The following is a 19814-nucleotide window of genomic DNA, read 5'->3' as shown; positions in this document are numbered from 1 at the left end:
ATAGCTTATGTCGCTCAGAGGTGTGAATAAGCCACCCCCCACCCAAGTGACTTAAGTTACACCGACCTAAGTGCTGGTGTGGAATGTGCTATGTTGACAGGAGACCTTCTCCAGCTGACATAGCTACTGCCTCTCATGAAGGTGGATTTATTTTGTCAACAGTAGAACTCTCTCCTGTTGCGCTACAGCTGCATCAGTGCAGCTGCGTCACTATAGTGCTTCTAGTGTAGACGAGCCCTGAGACAAATGGAAACCAAAAACTGAGCTTATGTTTTTAGGGATTTACCACAGCTAGACATTGTTCCTATTTTACTTAATTTTTTATTAGGCATTTCATTCTGGATAATGAATGTGGTGGTTTGGTTTTGGTTTTCCTCCTTAAGAGGTGTCCCCTCTCTCTAACATTGCAAAGACTCCATGAAGGAAACAAATTCAATTCCCTCAGATGGTGGAGTCTGAAGTACAGAAAGTGATGCTATTTGTAAAAAAATATTATTTTGGTAAACTAGTCTTTTAATTCCTTTTACAGACAAAACAAGAAGAAGGTGATAAGAGAAAATAACTTGGTTTTGTGCTACTGAAAAGATATAGAAAGAAAAAACACTGACTCTTGTCTCTGTATTTGCAATAATACAGAGAAAATGTTACATTCCCCAGTATTAGCACCTAAGTCACTGAATGAATGGCAACTGATTAATTAGTTTAAATAATGATTTTATTCTAAAAAGGCTTATTTCCTCAGACACCACAGGAAGGGAGACAAGACAACAGGAATGTGGTTAACTAGGCCACAAATTTAAGTAACAAATCTGGGAACTATTCAGCAATAGCTTATCCAGTGCCAGTCATCCTTCCTTTGTAATCCATACCAGCAGGGGAAGGACTGTCATCTCCAATCCATTAACGGGGGCCCAGCAACTTTGCAAGCAGTATGGTCAGCTACATATGAGCTCCACTTGGGCCTTTGCAAGCTGGTGAAAGCATATAAGGAGGGAATGCCTCTGTTCTCAATTGAAAAGATCACTAGTGCCTCCCTCTGAGAGGGCAAGCTGCCATCAACCTCTGCTGAAGAAATGTTGGAACACCAATATCTTGGTCTACTGTTTTGCTGGAGTATAATTTCATATTTCTAGGAAAGAGAACTGAGACTGTGTAGTGGCAGACCAAATGCAGCAACTTTCTGCCTTCCTCACTCTCTTGTATCTTATCTGGTTAGGTCTCAGCTAAAATCATGGCATGGAACTGGCACTTATCCCAATGATCATTGATCCCTTTAAGGAAACAAAGGCCAAACAGCTTTGATCTTTTGGTGGCTTTCAACACTATCACACAGTGTTACTAACATAATTTCTAGTATAGATAGATCTGTCAGGTGTATGGAATATTTTTTTTCCTCCTTGAGGGTCGTGGTGGGTTTGTGCTTTTCCTTGAAACCTTTCATTCATATATGTAATATAGGAGGTCCCACAAAGCTCAATGATGTCACATCACTTGTTTAACATCTGTTTTTAGAGTCTGTGAGGAAGATCATGAGACACAATAAGTTACAGTGTGGTCAGGATGATACCCAGCTCTGTCTCCTTTTCAGCTGATCCAGACATCTCTAGTTTCAGATTCCATCAATGTCCAGCAAAAATTGAAGAAAGCATGGTGATTCATTCTTCTATGGAATTTAGTGACCCAATTGTAGCTATGAGAAGTGAGTACACGTACCATGGTGATGGATGCTAATAGTAATAATAAATAAAATCCAAGTTTAAATATCCTTATCTATTCTGTTGACATAACTTATTCATATTAATACTACCATAATTGTCCACAGATTAGTTTTCTTGCTGAGAAACTATTTTGTTTTCTATGTTAGTGTTCATGTTTGATATGATGTACTTGTATTTCTGTAACTTGTGGTCATTCTCAGATATGCTTTGTTTGAGCTTATTATAGTACAGAGCAATTTAGTGATGTTTCTTTTTGCCCTATATTAAAAAAACATTTAAAATAAGTAATATTTCTGTTGTCATCCATATTGTGTTATAAATGGATCTCACTACTTGACACGTGCTGCAGTATTGTTTATATCACCTGTTATTAAGAAAATAGAGAACTGGGAAAGCACTGTATTACAAAAGATACCCTTCCCATCCCATATAGTCAGTAAAAACATGCATCAGAAATATCAGATGCAACAAGCTTAGGAAATATGATTTGACATGAAAGAAACATGGGGCCGGTTTTGTTCAATATCTTCATTAATGATCTGGAGGATGGCATGGATTGCACCCTCAGCAACTATGCAGATGACACTAACCTGGGAGGAGTGGTTGATACGCTGGAGGGCAAGGATAGGATACAGAGGAACCTAGACAAATTAGAGGATTGGGCCAAAAGAAATCTGATGAGGTTGACAGAGTCCTGCCCTTAGGATGGAAGAATTCCATGCACTGCTACAGACTAGGGACCGAATGGCTAGGCAGCAGTTCTGCAGAAAAGGAGCTAGGGGTTACAGTGGACAAGAAGCTGGATATGAGTCAACAGTGTGCCCTTGTTGCCAAGAAGGCTAACAGCATTTTGGGCTGTATATGTAGGAGCATTGCCAGCAGATCGAGGGACGTGATCATTCCCCTCTATTCAGCATTGGTGAGGCCTTGGTGTCCAGTTATGAGCCCCTGTCATAGGTCTCACCCCCACTCTGAACTTTAGGGTACAGATGTGGGGACCTGTATGGACACTTCTAAGCTTAATTACCAGCTTAGATCTGGTCTCGCTGTCACCATCCAGAATTTCTGAGTACCTGTATCACTCCCTTTTCCCCTAAAACCTTCCCCTCCCTTGGTAGCCTTGAGAGACTCCTCCACCAATTCCCTGGTGAGTCCAGATCCTATTCCCTTGGATCTAAAAAAACAGGGAAAAATCAATCAGGTTCTTAAAAGAAGGGTTTTAATTAAAGAAAAGAAAGGTAAAAGAAAGAAACAAAGAAACCTCTGGGGAACAGCATATCAGCTAATCTCACAGACAATAGATTGAAAACACAGGATGTTCCGCTGGGCAAAAATCATAATACACACAAGAATACCCAATTTGATAATTCCCTTAATGGCACCAAGACAAGTCACACAAGAAAATAAACATATACCTATTTATTCCTTTCTAAAACTCACTACTCTGATAAGAGGTTGGTTCCTTGATCTTTTTCACTCCCGCTGAAACTGAGGGTACGTCTTCACTACCCGCCGTATCGGCGGGTAGCAATCGATTTCTCGGGGATCGATATATTGCGTCTCATCTAGACGCGATATATCGATCCCTGAACGCGCTCCTATCGACTCCGGAACTCCACCAACCCGAACAGCGGTAGCGGAGTCGACATGGGGAGCCGCGGACATCGATCCCGCGCTGTGAGGACGGTAGGTAATTCGATATAAGATACTTCGACTTCAGCTACGTTATTCACGTAGCTGAAGTTGCGTATCTTAGATCGATTTTCCCCCGTAGTGTAGACCAGCCCTGAAACTAACTAAACAAAGGAAACTTCCCTCCTTCCTTTTGAAACATCTTGTTCCCCCATTGGTTCCTCTGGTCAGGTGTCAGCTAGGCTAGGTGAACTTCTTAACCCTTTACAGGTAAAAGAGGCATTAACCCTTAACTATCTGTTTATGACAGCCCCACACTGCAAGAAGGATGTGGAAAAATTGGGAAGAGTCCAGTGGAGGGCAACAAAAATGATTGGGGGTCTGGAGCACATGACTTATGAGGAGAGGCTGAAGGAACTGGGATCATTTAATCTGCAGAAGAGAAGAATGAGGGGGGATTTGATAGTTGCTTTCAACTACCTGAAAGGGGGTTCCAAAGAGGATGGATCTAGACTGTTCTCAGTGGTACCAGATGGCAGACAAGGAGTAATGGTCTCAAATTGCAGTGGGGGAGGTTTAGATTGGATATTAGGAAAAACGTTTTCACGAGGAGGGTGGTGAAGCACTGGAATGGGTTACCTAGGAAGGTGGTGGAATCTCCTTCCTTAAAAGTTTTTAAGGCCAGGCTTGACAAAGCCCTGGCTGGGATGATTTAGTTGGGGATTGGCCCTGCTTTGAGCAGGCGGTTGGACTAGATGACCTCCCTGAGGTCCCTTCTAACCCTGATATTCTATGATTCTATGATAAGGTTTTTACAAATGTGAGTCTGCCTCTCTTCTTCACTTCATCTAAGTGTCAATACAAATAAAGCCCTCTGACAAAATGATTTTCTGAAATGAAAACCCTCTCTGTACTTATATACCTTTTAGTATGTTTAAAAATTGTTATGGGTACATGTTAAGCTATAACATCCACAAGTAAACATTATCTCTAGTTCTATTTTTTTTCCCCTTCATTGCTCTCTCTCTTTCTGGACTCCCTTCAGCAAGGCATCAAAGCACTTGCATAAGTCTCATTGACGTTAGACACAAGGATGAGCTTAAGTGCTTTGCTGAACTGGACTGCCCAGACCATCCCCTCACATGTCAGAAACCATGGAAGGGAACTCCATGGGATCTTATTTTTCACGAGGGCTTACCTCATGCAGGCTCCCCAGGTCATTATCTTGTTGGGTGGATCAGGGTTTGCCTGCCTGACTCTGAATGAGAGTTCATGGCCCACCCCCAAACCTGGAGAAGCCCCAGTTACCTGTGGGAACCCATCTCTATTTGCACAGAGATCCTGTGTTGCCACCCTCCACCCCCACTGGCTCTGGCCCTTTTTAGGATTCCCCTGCATCCTGGGTACCATGACTCCAGTGGAGCTACACTACTGGGAATCCTCCTGGTCACAGAGGCCTCAGGACCCTCTAAGGAGCAACTGGGTAACATTTGTGAAGCCAGAGGGGAGGACTTTTCTTGGTTCCAGTCCACTGAAACTCTGTCTTATGTTGCAGTTCATAGACTTTAACTAACGTCAGCTATTTAATGGAGCAAGATGAAAATGAATCCTGGAATCAACCTAGTGTTTAGTATAGCAGGTGATCCTCTAAACTACATACATCTAGTATTGAGAAAAATGAAACAGTCATTTGTTTTCATCAACCCCAATATACCATTAATAGATTGTCACTTTTAATTTTAAATATGTAGAAATTTGTAGCCATTCTAGCAGCAAGGTATTGGCAAAGAACTACCAACCTGGCAGTTATCAGAACAATTAGACATCAGGGAAGATATAAGTTAAAATAAAATGTGTATTTCTTAAGCATACAAACAGATTGGGTTTGCACCCTCCCTGGCAATCAGCAAATGCTATTGGAAGAAAAAACAAAAACCCACATATTTGACATACACTGATAACAACTAGAATTTATGACTTGCCTGCACATATTGTAAATAATCTGGACAAAATTCTGAGTGTACTCATTTATTTCTCTCCCAACAAGAAAATAAGTAACTTAAATCCAAACCTTCCTGACTGCTCAGAAAGTGTGATGTTAGTATTTTAAAGTATTCCAATTAGTATAGTTGATAGGAGCAACACGAAATGTGTTCTTGCTCTGACATGTGGAAAATAATGTTAAGACAAATATATAACTGATATTTATAAGCCTACTTCAAATTATTTAATTCTTGGATATGTTTAAATATTTACAAAGCCAAAACAGGTGATAGGTTTTTTCTTATTATTACTGGTGAAGAGAACTAAGAATAGTTTTTACAGATTTTGAACTAAGAAATAAAAAAAGTCACTTTATTGTTAAATTGAAATTTGTCAAAAGAAATAGAGAATTATGATGTCTTTGCAATTCGATTTATATGAATCAGGCTAGCCACAGTTCTGTTGATAAGGCAAGGCAATCTAATTCCATGACATTAGTACTTGTGGTTCAGAAATGTTCATTACATGGTTGCTTTATATCAGCCTCTGAAACAACATCAAATTTCATTTCTGATTTAGGAGAAACTCAACCGGTCTTTCTACAGTAATGTGAAAATAGAGACAAGGTATTCTGTACTGACATAAAATACATCAGTCTAGTCTTCATTGATTTTATTTATTCTTGTTTGACTCAATTCACTTCTACAGAAAAATTAAATATACATTAATAAAATACATTGACTATCCAAAATTCTATAATAGGTCAATATAAATAAATAACAACCCTACTCCTAAAGAAATCATACTTCTATATCTGTTCTGTATCTCTCAGTTGCCAAGGCCTACAAAAAGATATGTTGGGCCAGACAGAGTGAGTGATGCTAAAGCCAGTGGTAGGCCACCCACCTGGGGGTGGGAGGCCCAGTGTCCCCTCGCCAATGGCTATTTAAATATTTATACACAATGGAACAGCTTTACCACAAGAATGAGGGTGCCCCATATCAGAATGTCCTGAGCCCAGTGGTTAAGCATGTTCCTGAGAAGTAGGAGGCATGTTCAAATTTTCTTTTCCCATCAAGCAGAGGAGGAAATTCAGCCTGGATCTCCTACCTCCAACCACTGGGCTAAAAGTTAAAACATCCCCAGCAATGGCTCCTTCTCCAGCCATTTTGAATGAAACTCAGTCTGGTAGCTAACTTCTGCCCATGCCTATAGGATTGGACCCCGTATGTGAGAGAGGCAGACAGACATCTATCTTCCACTAGTTTGTGGATCAGTCTGGGACTTAGGCAGGCATCCAGATCCCTTGAGTAAGACAGCAGTACTCAGACCCATGGGCAGAAACATAGGTGCCAGTGGACTCTAAAAGTGGCTTTTAGGAGCCTAAGACTGCTGGTTAGGCACCTTTATAGATTTGAGCCATACTGCCTATGTCACTGTGGTGTAAGTGTCTCACTTGATCCATATAATGTTTTGTTAGTGAAGGAGTTCTTATGTTCTTTGGCCCTGAACATACCTGGTATATCAGATTTCACAGACTAATGTATTGCTGAAATTATGGTTCTCTGAAAGGGAAAGGTGCAGAGAAAGCCTTCCAGTCATCACTGCCCTGCAGGATGTAATCACAATTCTGCAGCTTGCAAGGAGGTTGTGGCAGTTTAGTGAATGTCTGTGTCCAGTTATGAGTGCTGTTTGGTTTTATGAGCACCAGTTACAAGTGTAATATATGCTGTGAATTAGATTAGCCATTTTGTAGCAGGAACTTGAGCAGTGAGGAAGCTATGTCTGGAAAGATGTGATAAAGCACTCAAGGTCTATCAGCAACTGAATGACTCTCACCTGCTTCAATTAAGGGGTTTCTGCCAATAGGAGCCACTGTCTTTTGGGGAGAAGGGGGCCTGGAATCCACCCCACAGCGCATAGCTGGGAAGGCTGCAGGTTTTTTCATATTAGCCAGAAAGGCAGAGACTGTTTTTAAAAGGTGTGCTTCTCCATGCCAAAGAAAGCCATTTTCACCAGTGAAACAGAAGACTCAGCAGAAGAAAGTGGAGGCAGGAGGATCCTTGCTTCTCCTAAACACCTGGACGAAATGTGGAAGCTTGCGTAAAGGAGGTGAGATCAGAAGGAAGAGGAGTATGTTCAGGAGTGGTTATTTCCCAAAGATCTTTACCTCCCTTGTGCTTTTTATGAAGGTTGTGTGAGAGAAATTCCTTAGTTAAGCTCACATTTCCTTGCTTTACAGCCATATTATCCCTGAAGGGTTTAACTAGGAAAACTGGAGCACAAGCAATCTAATGAGCTGTGGATTCAGAAGGGCTGTGGCACTGGTTCTGGGGTCTAGGCAGCCAGACTGCAGGGTCCCACTATCCAAGGCCAGTGTTAGATCTGGGTTTTACCTGGGAATGTACCTGCGAGACTCAGAACTAGAAACAAGAACTAGTTATTACCAAGACCCAGAGGGCTTAGAATCATGTGGGATTCAATGGTTGGATCCCATTATAACAAACCAGTGACTGTTAAGACAGCAGGTTGTGACAGGAATCCTTGGCACTTTCCAGTAGTGAAAGTAACAGTCCACGTTTGTGGACTTTCTGGATTTTAAACCTCCCCTAGTTAGCTAGTTGGCAGGACATGTACTTTATGCCAAGTTTCATTCCAACCAAAATAATCATGAGTTTTCCCTAACCTATATATATAAATTCAGAAAGCAAATGATAAAAATGATAGGGGATGGGGGAATATTAAGTGGTATTTCTTTTCCTCAATGTGGAGATTTATGGGAATAAAATGTTTGTTTAGCTGAGTGTGTTGTAGCAGAGTGTGCACTGAGGGGAAGAAAGGGAATATATATATTTTAAAATAATCATATCTCTGCAGTAGCCTCCAAGCAGGGGTCTAGAATTCGGTCTTAACACAGCCAGAGTACAGTCTGCATTCATGCTGAGATTGGACACACACTATGTTACAAGAACAAACTGTGTAAATTACAATTCAGAGAATGGACAGATTCTTAGTAATGTGACTGATTTTTGTACCAAACACCCAAGATGAGCTTTAATGGATAATTATTTGCAAGCTGGGAAACATCAAAACAACTATGAAAACTGGCTAATGGCTGCAACTAGTCAGTGGGCATTATAATTAAACTACATTTGGTATGTTAACTTTTGGGGGGATGGAAGTGGTTATAAAATGAAATATTAAATTTACAGAATTATTCATATACTCGAAGAGCAAGATATGGTATCCACTTACTTTCCCCTTAAAATGGTAAATCAAAATGCTGTATCTAGATTCTAGCCACAGATACAATCCATCTGTTACTCCCTCTTCTTTAGACTAAAGACAGGTGAAATTTATTGTGTGATGTGCCTTATGAAAGGCGTTTAAAGTGACTGACACATCATGTGGTATATTTCACTTCTTTAGTTACTCTACCTTCTTTCATCATTTCAAATATTGACATTAGTTCTCTTTTTCCCTTCACACTGCAGCATATTCTGTCTCCTGTTGCTATGAATGGGGATGACATGGGGAGCCAAGAAAATGTTGCGTGCCACCCAAAGAAAGCGTTGTAGAGAATATAATATCTCCTGCAGGAGTGAAGAATGCAGCACAAAATAGTTATCTTGTTGTAAGATACTAGAGGAAATAGTTATCTACAGTGAGCACATAGAAAGAGGTTTTGAGGTTGAGAGGCCATAAATCACTCAGGGAAAATTAACTGTTGTAACTGACTTGATATGGAATAGGTAATGTAAAGGATGAAAGTGGCAAGAGATATGGGGTCTGGAAAAATATCTGAAAGCACTAACAGTCCTCCCCTTCTCCCAGCAGCAAGGAGGAACAGGGGAGTCACTCCCCAAGGACGAGAGGATTCCAACTGAGGAGAGAGGGGATAAAATTCACCTTAAGCTGTGTTGCAGTCATGTTATGCTTAGGGCAGCAAGGAACTGTAATTTAAAGTGATCACAGGAATGATCTAAATTATATTTGTTTGTTCCAGCTCTGCTCCTTCCCCTCCCCCCAGCACACATTTCCTGGTACACCCCCACACCAGAGAACTCTGCAGCTGCTTTAAGGCCTCATATGTGCTGTTGGAGTAGCACCAAGGTACCTTAACATGGGCCAGAATCAGGACTGATGGGAGAGGGCAATTGTACTCAAGGCCCAAGCTCATGGGTGGGGGTGCAAAATGTCTGTAAATAAAAGAGAAATGCAAGCAAACATGATGTACTGGATCCTAAATTTCTCTTGACAGGCTGCCCAGCTCTGGGAATCTAGGGAGCCTTGTCCTCAACCTCTAGTACAGTGGAGAAGGAGGTAGCTATACTTTGTCTTCCAACATCCTCATGTGCATGAGAGTGTTGAGGTGACATGGGGGCTTCACTTCTTAAAGATCTAGCATGGGGTGCCACCATACTCTCTCTAATGCCCAGAAGACACTATGCACTGACAGGGCCGCCGAGAGTGGGTTCGGGCCCCAGTGAAAAACCTTTTTTCGGGCACCCCCAGACCGGGGAAGCCGGGCTCTGGGCCCCCTTCCGGACCGCTGGGCCCCGGTAATTTGTACCGCCTTCCTCCCCCCCTCGTCGGCCCTGTGCACTGAGACACACTGGTCATGGAGCCATGTTTTGCCCTTTAGTGTAAATGTTGGGTTGATTTCAATAAAAATCTTAACTGTCATTTACTCTAACCTAAATGGATTCTAATGGATGTGGTTATTAGTGAACTAATTACACTAACTGGAAACTGTATCATTCAATCTGAATTCCATTTCTAGCTTTTAAGGTAAGCTTATGTAACACAGTGATTGTGATAATTAACCTATTTTAGGTCTTTCCTCTAGAATTGCTCAAACAAATACAAATGATAGTTTTTGCACACTTTTGTCTTGTTAGATTGTAAACTTTTTGGGATAGGGACTGTCTATTACCCTGTACTTGTACAGTAGTAGCACAATCTTGGTCAATCCCTAGGCACTACCATAATAAACATGATTAATAATATTAGTAACTTTAATTAGAATAATGTCTTTGTCTATTGCAAAAATGACCTGATAAAAGTTTCATAGCAACAGGCTTCCCTCTCTTTCCCCTATATTGCTTGTTATCTTCACTTAGGTCACATCTAAAATTTGGCCTCCAGTCTGCAAGTTATTTTTTTTTTTCATGGATGGGACCCTCTGCTGGCACAAAGACTCACTGAAGTAAAACAGTATTCTGCATAAGCAGGACACCCTGTAGGGTCAGGGCCTTGGATTACAAACACTTTGGGCAGAGGCTATGTGGTTAATCAATAAAAATACCTGTAGCATTTTCTTGGTCCATGTAAACTAAAGAGAAAATGTATTGCTATTTTCAACAATTACTATACTAGTATATATACTGAGAGCTAGCAAAGTTCTGTTCTGGTGTAAGTTGACGTAACTCCACAGATTTTAGTTGAGCTCAGCCTGCCCACACCAGGGCTAAATTTATTCCATAGAGAGTTGGCAGAAATTTTATTTTTGTATAAAATAGTCTTATATGTGTTTCCCCGCCCCATCCCCTAGAACTCACTATGGCAAATCTAACTGCTTTCCATGTTTCTTTTGTACATACAATGTGCAGTTTTATACTGCAGGTTTAGTTAAGGGAGTGCATTGTTCTTTCTTTAAGCTTTCCTTACATAATAAAGTAGTTTCCTGGTTCCCAAAAGAGCCAGCGGTGTAACTGCACGACCGCCAACTAAACCCAGAGAAGATTGGAACAAACAATTATTTGACAGAATTATTTCAAAACCCAGAGGGTGTTTGGATAATAACAAAAATGTATCATGGCAGAAATAATAAAAACACAGTTCTTATTGCAGGAATGTTAATTAACTCAATAAATTTAGAACTGGCATTGTGATATACTCATTTTAAAAAGTACATTTAGTTCTTTTTATGCAAATCAGCAGATGTTTTGCATGAATATGGACATCAGACCCATAGTGTCTCTTCCTCTTCTTCTCTAAGGCCTTGACTCAGTAAAACATTTACACCTGTATTTAACTCTGAGCACATATGTAGCCCCATTAAGTGAAGTCTGGATTCATCAATATACTTAAATATGCTAGTAATATTAGGCACATGGCTACTCATGCTTAAAGGTATGCAAATACTTACAACCTTGCTTAACTGGGGCCTTTACTGAGTGGACCTAAAGTTAAAGTTAAGCACAGACCTGAGGGCTTTCCTGAATTAATTGGGTCTAAGTGGAGGGTTTTTATTAAAATTATCTACAGATGTAGACAGATTATCTTTTTTTTTTCTTTTGACTTGGTTATAGATTTGACTGCAGATATACAATCACAAACATCCTTCTGCCAACCGCTCTCCAAAATCCAAAGCTGGTAGATGCTTCATTCTTAATTATTGTTTGTATGCTTGAGATACCGGTTACAACAGGGACATTACTTAGTCTCTGGTGAACAAGGAGTTAACTTTTCAACTCATCTGCCATTTTTTTCTTGCACAGGTGTTCTAGGAAAGACTAAACATTGGCTGCTTCGGGGCTAGAGGGGAGGCTGCTAATGGGAGTCCAGGCTAAACATCCAAGATCATAGAAAGAAGCTGAACTCCAGCCTGGTGAGCTCTATTATTCTTTTCCTTATGTTAACTTGTTTTGTTTGCATTATTCCTTGCTGGGTGTATCCCTTGCTGCATTTCTGCTGAGTTATTTCACTGTCTTATGGCTTCCCTAGGCCTGCTAGAGGGCAAAAATGTTTCTTGAGCTTTTTTTCTTTTTTAAGGTGATTCAAGAGCAGGTCTCATAATTTTTCAGGTGAATTTGACTCCCCCCCCCCTACAGACTGAGCAGTTTCTAAGGATTGTTTGTTTTCTGAGTATTTAATTTTGTAATTGGAAAAAGATAAAGAAAGTCAAACAAGATGAAAAAACCAGGTGTGACAGTATCTATACTTTTTAGTCCAGTTCTAGTTATCTCTGTATTGAGCTGAGGCTTTGTGAAAAATTTTGGTCAGTCTTGGACTTGGGTATATCCCTATGTCATTGAGAGACTTAAACATCTTGGTTTGATGAGAGACTCAACATGAGATACTGAAGAGAAACAAAAATGACAGACTACAGTTTTCTTAAAAACAAGTGTTCAGCTGAAAGCATCAGTGCTCCAGATAATATTGAAAAAGATTCTGAGCTGAAAATGAAGACTAATTGTATCTCATCAGATCTTAAATATAGTGATGTAATACAGTACATAGAAGCAGCATTGTCCATAGGACCACCTTCCTTGGTGATCCCTACTAGCTCTTTATCAGTGCAGCCTTGTTCTCTTATATGCATTTAGTTCCCTGCATGCCTTTCATGGGAAGGTAGCTGGCTCTTCTAAATTTGACAGAAACTAGCTGTCGTAATCTTAACCTGGGCATTTTGCAGCTGGTTTTATTTCCCACTCATCTAGCTGGTAAACACTTGTAACTCCTGTTCTAGCTTTTCCTTTATTTTTCACACAGTGGGAAGATGGGAGGACTTCCTATTTTTACTGACTTAAAATGGGAATAAGAAAATAGGGACTTAGCTCTGTTTAACCTGGTTGTCAAAATGGATGCCATTTTGGCCAGCATCAGATATTAAACTGGGTACTCCAGACTCAAAGTATAAGTCTCTACAGCTTGAGTTAAACTGCCAGGCTCTGTAGCTGTGGATTTTACACAGAGGAGGACATAGTACACATTGACCCAGTGTGTGGGTTACTTCCTCTGGACTGAATAAGCTCATCCTGAACCTTCTGAGGCATGCAACAGTTCAAATCTTGGACAATCACCTAATTATATGATGTCAACCAAGATGAGAGCTAAGAGACTGAACCAAGGACCTCCAAAGATAAATGCATGAGTCTCAACAGCTTGGGTTTAGGAGCCAGGCTCCATAATTGTGAGCTATAAAAAAGACTCACATCCTCTTTGGATTGGGCTGAGCAGAGAGGCCTAATACATACTGTCCAGTATAATAATAATAATAAATAATAATAATATTACACTTGCATTCTAAAAGATGGTAAAGCTCCCCAGCAGCCCTTGTCTCATTAAGTGAACAAATAAATGTGTTCACTCTTATGGTGGTGTGATCTACAGCTGATTTGGACAATCTGAAAAAAGTGTAAATATCAAACAATTTTGTTCCATTAGCTCTTTGAAATGGGCAAATTGTCCACTTTTAAAAATTGTTAGCAGAATTTGTTTATAGCATAGGTGTGGTTTAACTTCTATATTTGGAGGTCGACGGGGGGGTAAGAGGGGTGACAGCTCCAGTCAGGCCAACAGGGCTTCAGGTGAGGAGGCAAATTTTACACCTGCCTGAGGCTTGCAGTCTGGGGGGACAGCTTCATTTTCAAAATCAGTAACTTATGAAAATGCTCTTTATTTTGAACTGATCAATCAAAATTGCCAGTGCAAGCAAGCACTTTCCCACCCCACCAAACACAAAGATGACAATGACCAAATACAACTAGTCAACAAGGCTACATTTTTCATTTATCGTTTCCACTGAAAATCTCAAAAACCTGATGTTTCCGGAAAATATCATAATTTGTGGGAGGAAATGTGGTGTTGAATAATGGCTTTTTTTAATGAAAAGTCTCTGTTCAAAAAATTTCAACCACCAGTGGTGGGACCCAGAGCACAGAACCAGGGTAAAAGGTGGTGATAATACTTCTTCATATTCCATTTATGATAAGTGTATAATGCATGTTTAGTCTACTCACATTTGCCATTATGGGCATCTGTTTTCCACACATGGAAAACAGAGGCTGAGAAAAGTTATCTAGTTTGCCCAAAGCCATAAGAGGAATGTCAGAACCAGGATTAGATCTCAAGAATTCATGTTTCTCTGTCCTGTGCTCAATCAGTAGACTTCCCTTCAATTAGTACAATGCTACTTTACCTTTAAGAAGGTGGGTCAGCATCCTGTTTTTCATTACTATTAAAGGAAATTATTTGAGAAATCATCATATATACTAAACATGATGATTGAAAAATCCATCATTTCCATTTTTCATACATTTAGTTTGATTAGTATAACTTAGAGAAAAAATCCTCTTATTTATGACTCTTGAGATTTAAGTTCATAAAAAAATTCAGAACTACTTAGATATTAGATAAAATGGGGATGATAACATATGTGCATATTTACAGAAGTAACTTGTTTGCAAATTGCTTTACAGATGGTACTAATTAAAATCACTTAGAATAATTATAGGAGCAGATTAAATCAGATGTTTAGTCTAATACTGTGGAGAAACTCATTTAATTATAGGAGATGCTTTCTCTTATTTCCTAGGTGGAAGACAAGACTATTGCTGAATTTGTATTTAACTTTAAATTTGAATTTAACTGCTTTATTGTAATTTTAATTTCATTTCAAGTAGCATATATTCTGTTTTCATTTGTTAGGTTAACCTTATCTTTATCATGGCCCCCAATTTTTTATTCTAAATCTGCATTATTATCAGCCTGACATAAAATCCTCTAGCAACCGCCGAAGAGAAGAGGAAAATATTCAGCATCTAATACTGGTAACAAAAAATAACTTCCAATGCCAAATTAAGATTTGCCTTGATGTACACATGTAGGAAATTCATGATGCAAAGGCACCTTTAAGACTGTATGAACTGGATGATTTGAAGATTTAAGTTTATATTACCGCAAAATGACTTAGGGTGCAACTAGTTTTCCTGTCTTGTTCTTGTGTGTTTCAAGGATGTTCAACAATGAGTGACCAAGGGCCAGATTTTTAAAGGTATTTAGGCACCTAAAGATGCAGATAGGTGCCTAGTGGGATTTTTATGAATGTCCTGGGCTAGATCCATAACAAGATTTATGTGTCAAACTGCCACTTCAGACACCTAAATCCAAAACTGAGTTTCTCACTGATTAGTTGCCAACTAATCCGGCAGGTGCTGAAATTCCCTAGGCACCTAAGTCTCTGGTGGTGGGCATGCTCAAAGCCATTTCAAGCCTAAGGCCCAGTTCATGCTTAAACCCCACTGTGATCCTCAAACCAGGCATTCCCCACCTATCTCATCCCATCTGGACAGCATTCTTAGAGCACATATACGAATAAGGCTCTGCACAAAATGGTGGTTCTGTTAATCACATTATACCCTATTGTGCAGGGGTTAAAGCACTCACTCAGAATACCGGAGGGCTGGATTTGAATCCCACTCCACTTGAGAAGTGTAAGATCTTGAACTCAGGTCTTCCTCTTCCCAGCTAAATGTTCTAGTCACCAGCTATATAAAGTATTCTAGGACAGGTCACTCTCAATCTCTCATGTTGAAGCTGTTCCACTTTGTGTAACATACTTAAATAATCATTAGAGGAGGGACTCAAACATGAGTCTCCCACATCCTAGGTTAGTGTTTAAACCACTAAGCTGTAGAATAACTCTTTCTAGGACTTGATGATTCTTTAAGTATTTTATACAAAGTGGAACAGTTTCTACAAAAGAGATGGAGTTATAGACTAAAATACCTCTTTAGCCCACTGTTTGACACTCACAAGTGAAATGGGGAGACCTGGTTTCAAGTCCCTGCCCCATCTCACATACAGTAGGGATGTGAATGTAGGTGTCTATCAGCCTGAATGAGTGTTCTAATCATTGGACTATAGGATAAAAGGTGGAATGGCACAACTATCAATGTTCTTTGTGAGAGAGGCCTAACTGTCTTAGGGACCTAAGTGTAGGAGAAGGTTCACAGCTATGAATCCCAAGTACCTTTGATAGTGGTGCATAGACCACACTCCTCTCACTAGCATTTCCTATCGGCTAGCATAGGTGTCTCCCCAGTCAGTTTGCTGAATTTTGTGAATTATGTTCTTAGGCATCAAATAATCCCCAGGCATTGTATAGGGAGCCTGGGTGCCTAACTCAGGCCTGTGGATTCCACTAGGCAACAGGGTATCTAAAGTTAGGCATTGAATCTTTAAGTCTCATTTGTAGATCTAGTCTTAAAGTGCCTAACTCCTATTGAAATCAATGGGACTTAGGCACTTTTGAAAATCCCACTATGCACTCCTATCTGCATCTTTAGGTACTGAAATACCTTTAAAACTCTGGTTCTAAAGCTATACCTATTTGCTGTCATCTACTTTCTTGAGGCAGAGGCTGATATCCTGGGTCCACTGAAGTCAATTAGAGTGTGCACTAATTAATCAAACTGGTTTACTAAGGCTTATAATTAGTGTAAGACCTAAGAACAATTTCCATGGCAATGGTAGAAACAATTGGATTTCATTCCCCCCCAAGCCTACATTTGTCAAGTTTCAGACACTAGGCAATACTCATTAATTTGGTTGTTCATTTACATGATAGATTTTGTCTTGTATCACTAATACTTGGACTGTGTTGATAGTAGTTATTTTGGTGGCAGTGTTTTACCACAATATTAGCTACACTATGTATTTGTGACATTATTGGTGGGACTTAGCCTTATTTACTCCTAATGACCAGATGCCCCTGTCTCAAAACAAGCATCACAATAATTCTAGTGCTTTTCTCCAATACATGTGTGGTTGTATTATTTTATTTACAGTGTCCAAAAGTGTACTGTGAGCTTTAGAGTAAATGGAAAGTGCATTGAAGAGTTTAGACTATAATTTCAAATTCGACGCAAGAAGTGAGAATAACAACCAAATTGGGATGATGGGGTTAGGAAGAATGGATTAACATGGGCTAGCCTCTGAGACATGTCACGTATGTATTTTCAGGGTTCCATTAAAGTTATTATAACAAACCTCCTGGCTTATTACTGAGCATTGTTACAGCCTGTCCAGCCAGTAGAGGACTCCATTATTCCTGAATGATAGGAGCTGGAAGTACCACCTGAGGTGGAAGGGGACCAGGCTCAGGAGGGCAATAGTCTGTGTGACAGTAGGAACAGGAGGCCAAAAGCCACCACTGGAGAGCTGGCCGCAAGGGCAAGACACAGTAGCGGGCTGCATGAGAGCTGGCACTGCAGGGCTGCATAGCAGCTGCAGTAGAAGTGCAGTGGGCTGTGGATAGGCAGAATGTACATCACTTATACACTGCACATAACTGCTCCTACTGGCTGGTTTAAGAACTCTTATTTTGATCTATTGTTGTAACCATTAAAAGTAATTATGCTGAAGGAATTTGCACTGTTTTATGTTCTGCAAGTCCTAGTAAAAGAATACTCAAAATCTGTGAGTGTCTGTTGGGGGGCAGGATAGCTCAGTGGTTTAAGCATTAGCCTGCTAAATCCAGGGTTGTGAGCTCAATCCCTGAGGGGCCACTTAGGGGTCTGGGGCAAAAAAATCAGTACTTGGTCCTGCTAGTGAAGGCAGGGGGTTGGACTCAATGACCTTTTGGGGTCTCTTCCAGCTCTATGAGATAGTTGTTGTTTTTTTAATATGGAGCTATACCTAACTACAGCTACAGCGTGATGATCCAAGTGCCTAGAGTGGTTCCTTTCAAACTTGTGGCATATAGAGCACTCTATCCAGCAATGAGCTGCCAAAATCTTAACAACCAGTTCCCTATAAAAAGTTCTGATTTAAGGCGGGGAGCGGGGGAGGGGCCGGGGGACACATACCCATGGGGCCGGGGGCCCCTGCAGGGCCTGGGGCAAATTGCCCCACTTGCCCCCCAGCAACCCTAGAACTTGCAGCCCCCTCCCCCCTTCCCTTGCCGGCAGCTCAAAGCAGCAGGACGACTCAGGAGCTCAGCTCATCTGCCCAGCTGCTGGCCATGCTGCAGCTCTGCGGGGGGTGGCTGGGGGGAGACATCCTCGTGGGGCCAGTGGCCCCTGCAGGGCCTGGGCCAATTGCCCCACTTGCCCCCTCCCCTCCCCTCTGGCCAGCCCTGGAGCTTGCAGCAGGCCCCCCCCCCACACCTTGCCAGGACTCTCAAAAAGTGGCAGCAGGATGACTCCAGAGCTCAGCTGAGCTGCCCAGCTGATGCTGGCGCCTGGCCACGCTGCAGCTGGGGGGAAGCAGGGGAAGGGCCGGGGGAGCCTCAGCCTCCCCAGCTGGGAATCCTGGGAGCAACAGGATGGTCCGGCCTGCGGACTGGAGTTCTTTGCCCGCCCCCTGGCCCTTTAACAACCGGTTCTCCATGTAGGTCTAATTTTAGCAACCGGTTCTTGGGAACCTGTGGGAACCGGCTCCAGCTCACCACTGACTCTATCCAATACTCATCCCTTCTGATGAATCACAACACTCAGTGGCACCTTGCAACTCTGGTTGCATGATATTGTTTACTGAAGTACGCTTAGTCCCATTCCTCACAATGCTTAGAATAGGGCAGATAGTGGTATGGACTGGATTGTCATGGTTTGTTGAGATAGTACATTTCCTGATGGGTGCCTTTGTCTGCTTTAGCTTCTATGCTTTTTTTAATTGGGGGTGTGTGCAAGGTGGGGGGGTTAGATTAAGTTACTAACCCTTATAATTTGGAAAATAATCTTTAGAAATGTGAACTGAAGGTAAAGTCAATGCAGTGATGTCTGCCTGAATCTTTCTAGCCCAACTGCCACTTTCTAGCCCAATGATTATTAACTTGCTGATTAAAATAAGTGAGGAAGAACGCAATCCAATAAGCAGCATATGAAGAGTGAGGGAGAGAGATACAATTAAAATATGTACATTAATACATTTTATTAATTTTTAAATATTCTAATTTAATATTCACTAGCTGTTTCAATCAGGACCAAGGCACTGTTCTGAAAGAGAATCTTTTCAGCATGCAGAATCAGGCCCAAAGTTGCTTTGGTGTGTTTTTTTTATTATTGTTTACATACTTAACTACTAGAATTGTTTTGACAATAGAAAATTCATATTTGTGTCACTCACTGAAGGACAAAGAGAATCTTTTATGGGGAGAATAAGAGTACAATTCCCATTGATTCAGAAAGCTCAGTGAGCAATAACAGAAGGCTCTGTCCTGCAGTGCATACACTCATTATTCAAGTGGGAGTTCAATCTAAGATCAGCGAGGGTTTTGCCCAAATAAAGATTGTAGTGTCATTCATGAGTTGTAGGATAAAACAAATCAATGACTTAGACCACCAGGATAAGTAAAATATCTGTTTTAACCCTGGGGCGGGGGGAAAGATTATTCACTCTGAAGATGTAGACTCAACTTTATCAACAGCTTTGTGTTTTATGATCTGCATCATAGGGCGTTTTCTGTGGAATGTTGTGAGGAGGCAGAATGGAATACTGTGGGAAGGAAGACTTAAATCATTGGCTAGTGCCTTGATGTTAAAGGCTACATTCAGAGTTAGTGTAAATGGTGATACAATTCACCATATTGATGGGGCAGAGGTGTAAAATGTCTGCATGGAATTAACAGCCGTCATAAATTAATGGAGCCAGAATCATGCTAGATATGGTAAAAGCGTGGAGTAGAAGGTAACAAGAGAGCATGATATAAATAAAAGGGAGCATGTCAAGGGTGGAACAGAGAGGGTAATTCTG

The 19814-nt window shown here is 40.9% G+C and overlaps 2 long non-coding RNA genes across 8 annotated transcripts in view; both read left to right on the top strand.

Annotated features, from left to right (window-relative positions):
• Positions 1 to 1969, top strand: part of LOC120405722 — an 83195-nt gene extending 81226 nt beyond the window's left edge. For all 6 annotated transcript variants that reach the window (XR_005598803.1, XR_005598804.1, XR_005598806.1 and 3 more), the window contains one exon: positions 1513 to 1969. This is a non-coding gene — a long non-coding RNA (uncharacterized LOC120405722). The remainder of the gene's footprint in view (positions 1 to 1512) is intronic.
• A 5265-nt stretch (positions 1970 to 7234) lies between these two features.
• The window catches only part of LOC120405723, a 54921-nt gene continuing 42341 nt past the window's right edge, over positions 7235 to 19814 (top strand). The window contains exons 1-3 of one of the 2 annotated variants that reach the window (XR_005598808.1): positions 7235 to 7445; positions 11837 to 11946; positions 14656 to 16609. This is a non-coding gene — a long non-coding RNA (uncharacterized LOC120405723). Of the gene's footprint in view, positions 7446 to 11836; positions 11947 to 14655; positions 16610 to 19814 lie in introns of those variants that run through there. The other variant, XR_005598807.1, reaches the window with a different exon arrangement.

Source organism: Mauremys reevesii, linkage group 5 (genome assembly GCF_016161935.1).
Source record: "Mauremys reevesii isolate NIE-2019 linkage group 5, ASM1616193v1, whole genome shotgun sequence".
NCBI classification, from domain to species: domain Eukaryota; kingdom Metazoa; phylum Chordata; order Testudines; family Geoemydidae; genus Mauremys; species Mauremys reevesii.
This window is presented reverse-complemented; position numbering and strand designations above follow the sequence as displayed.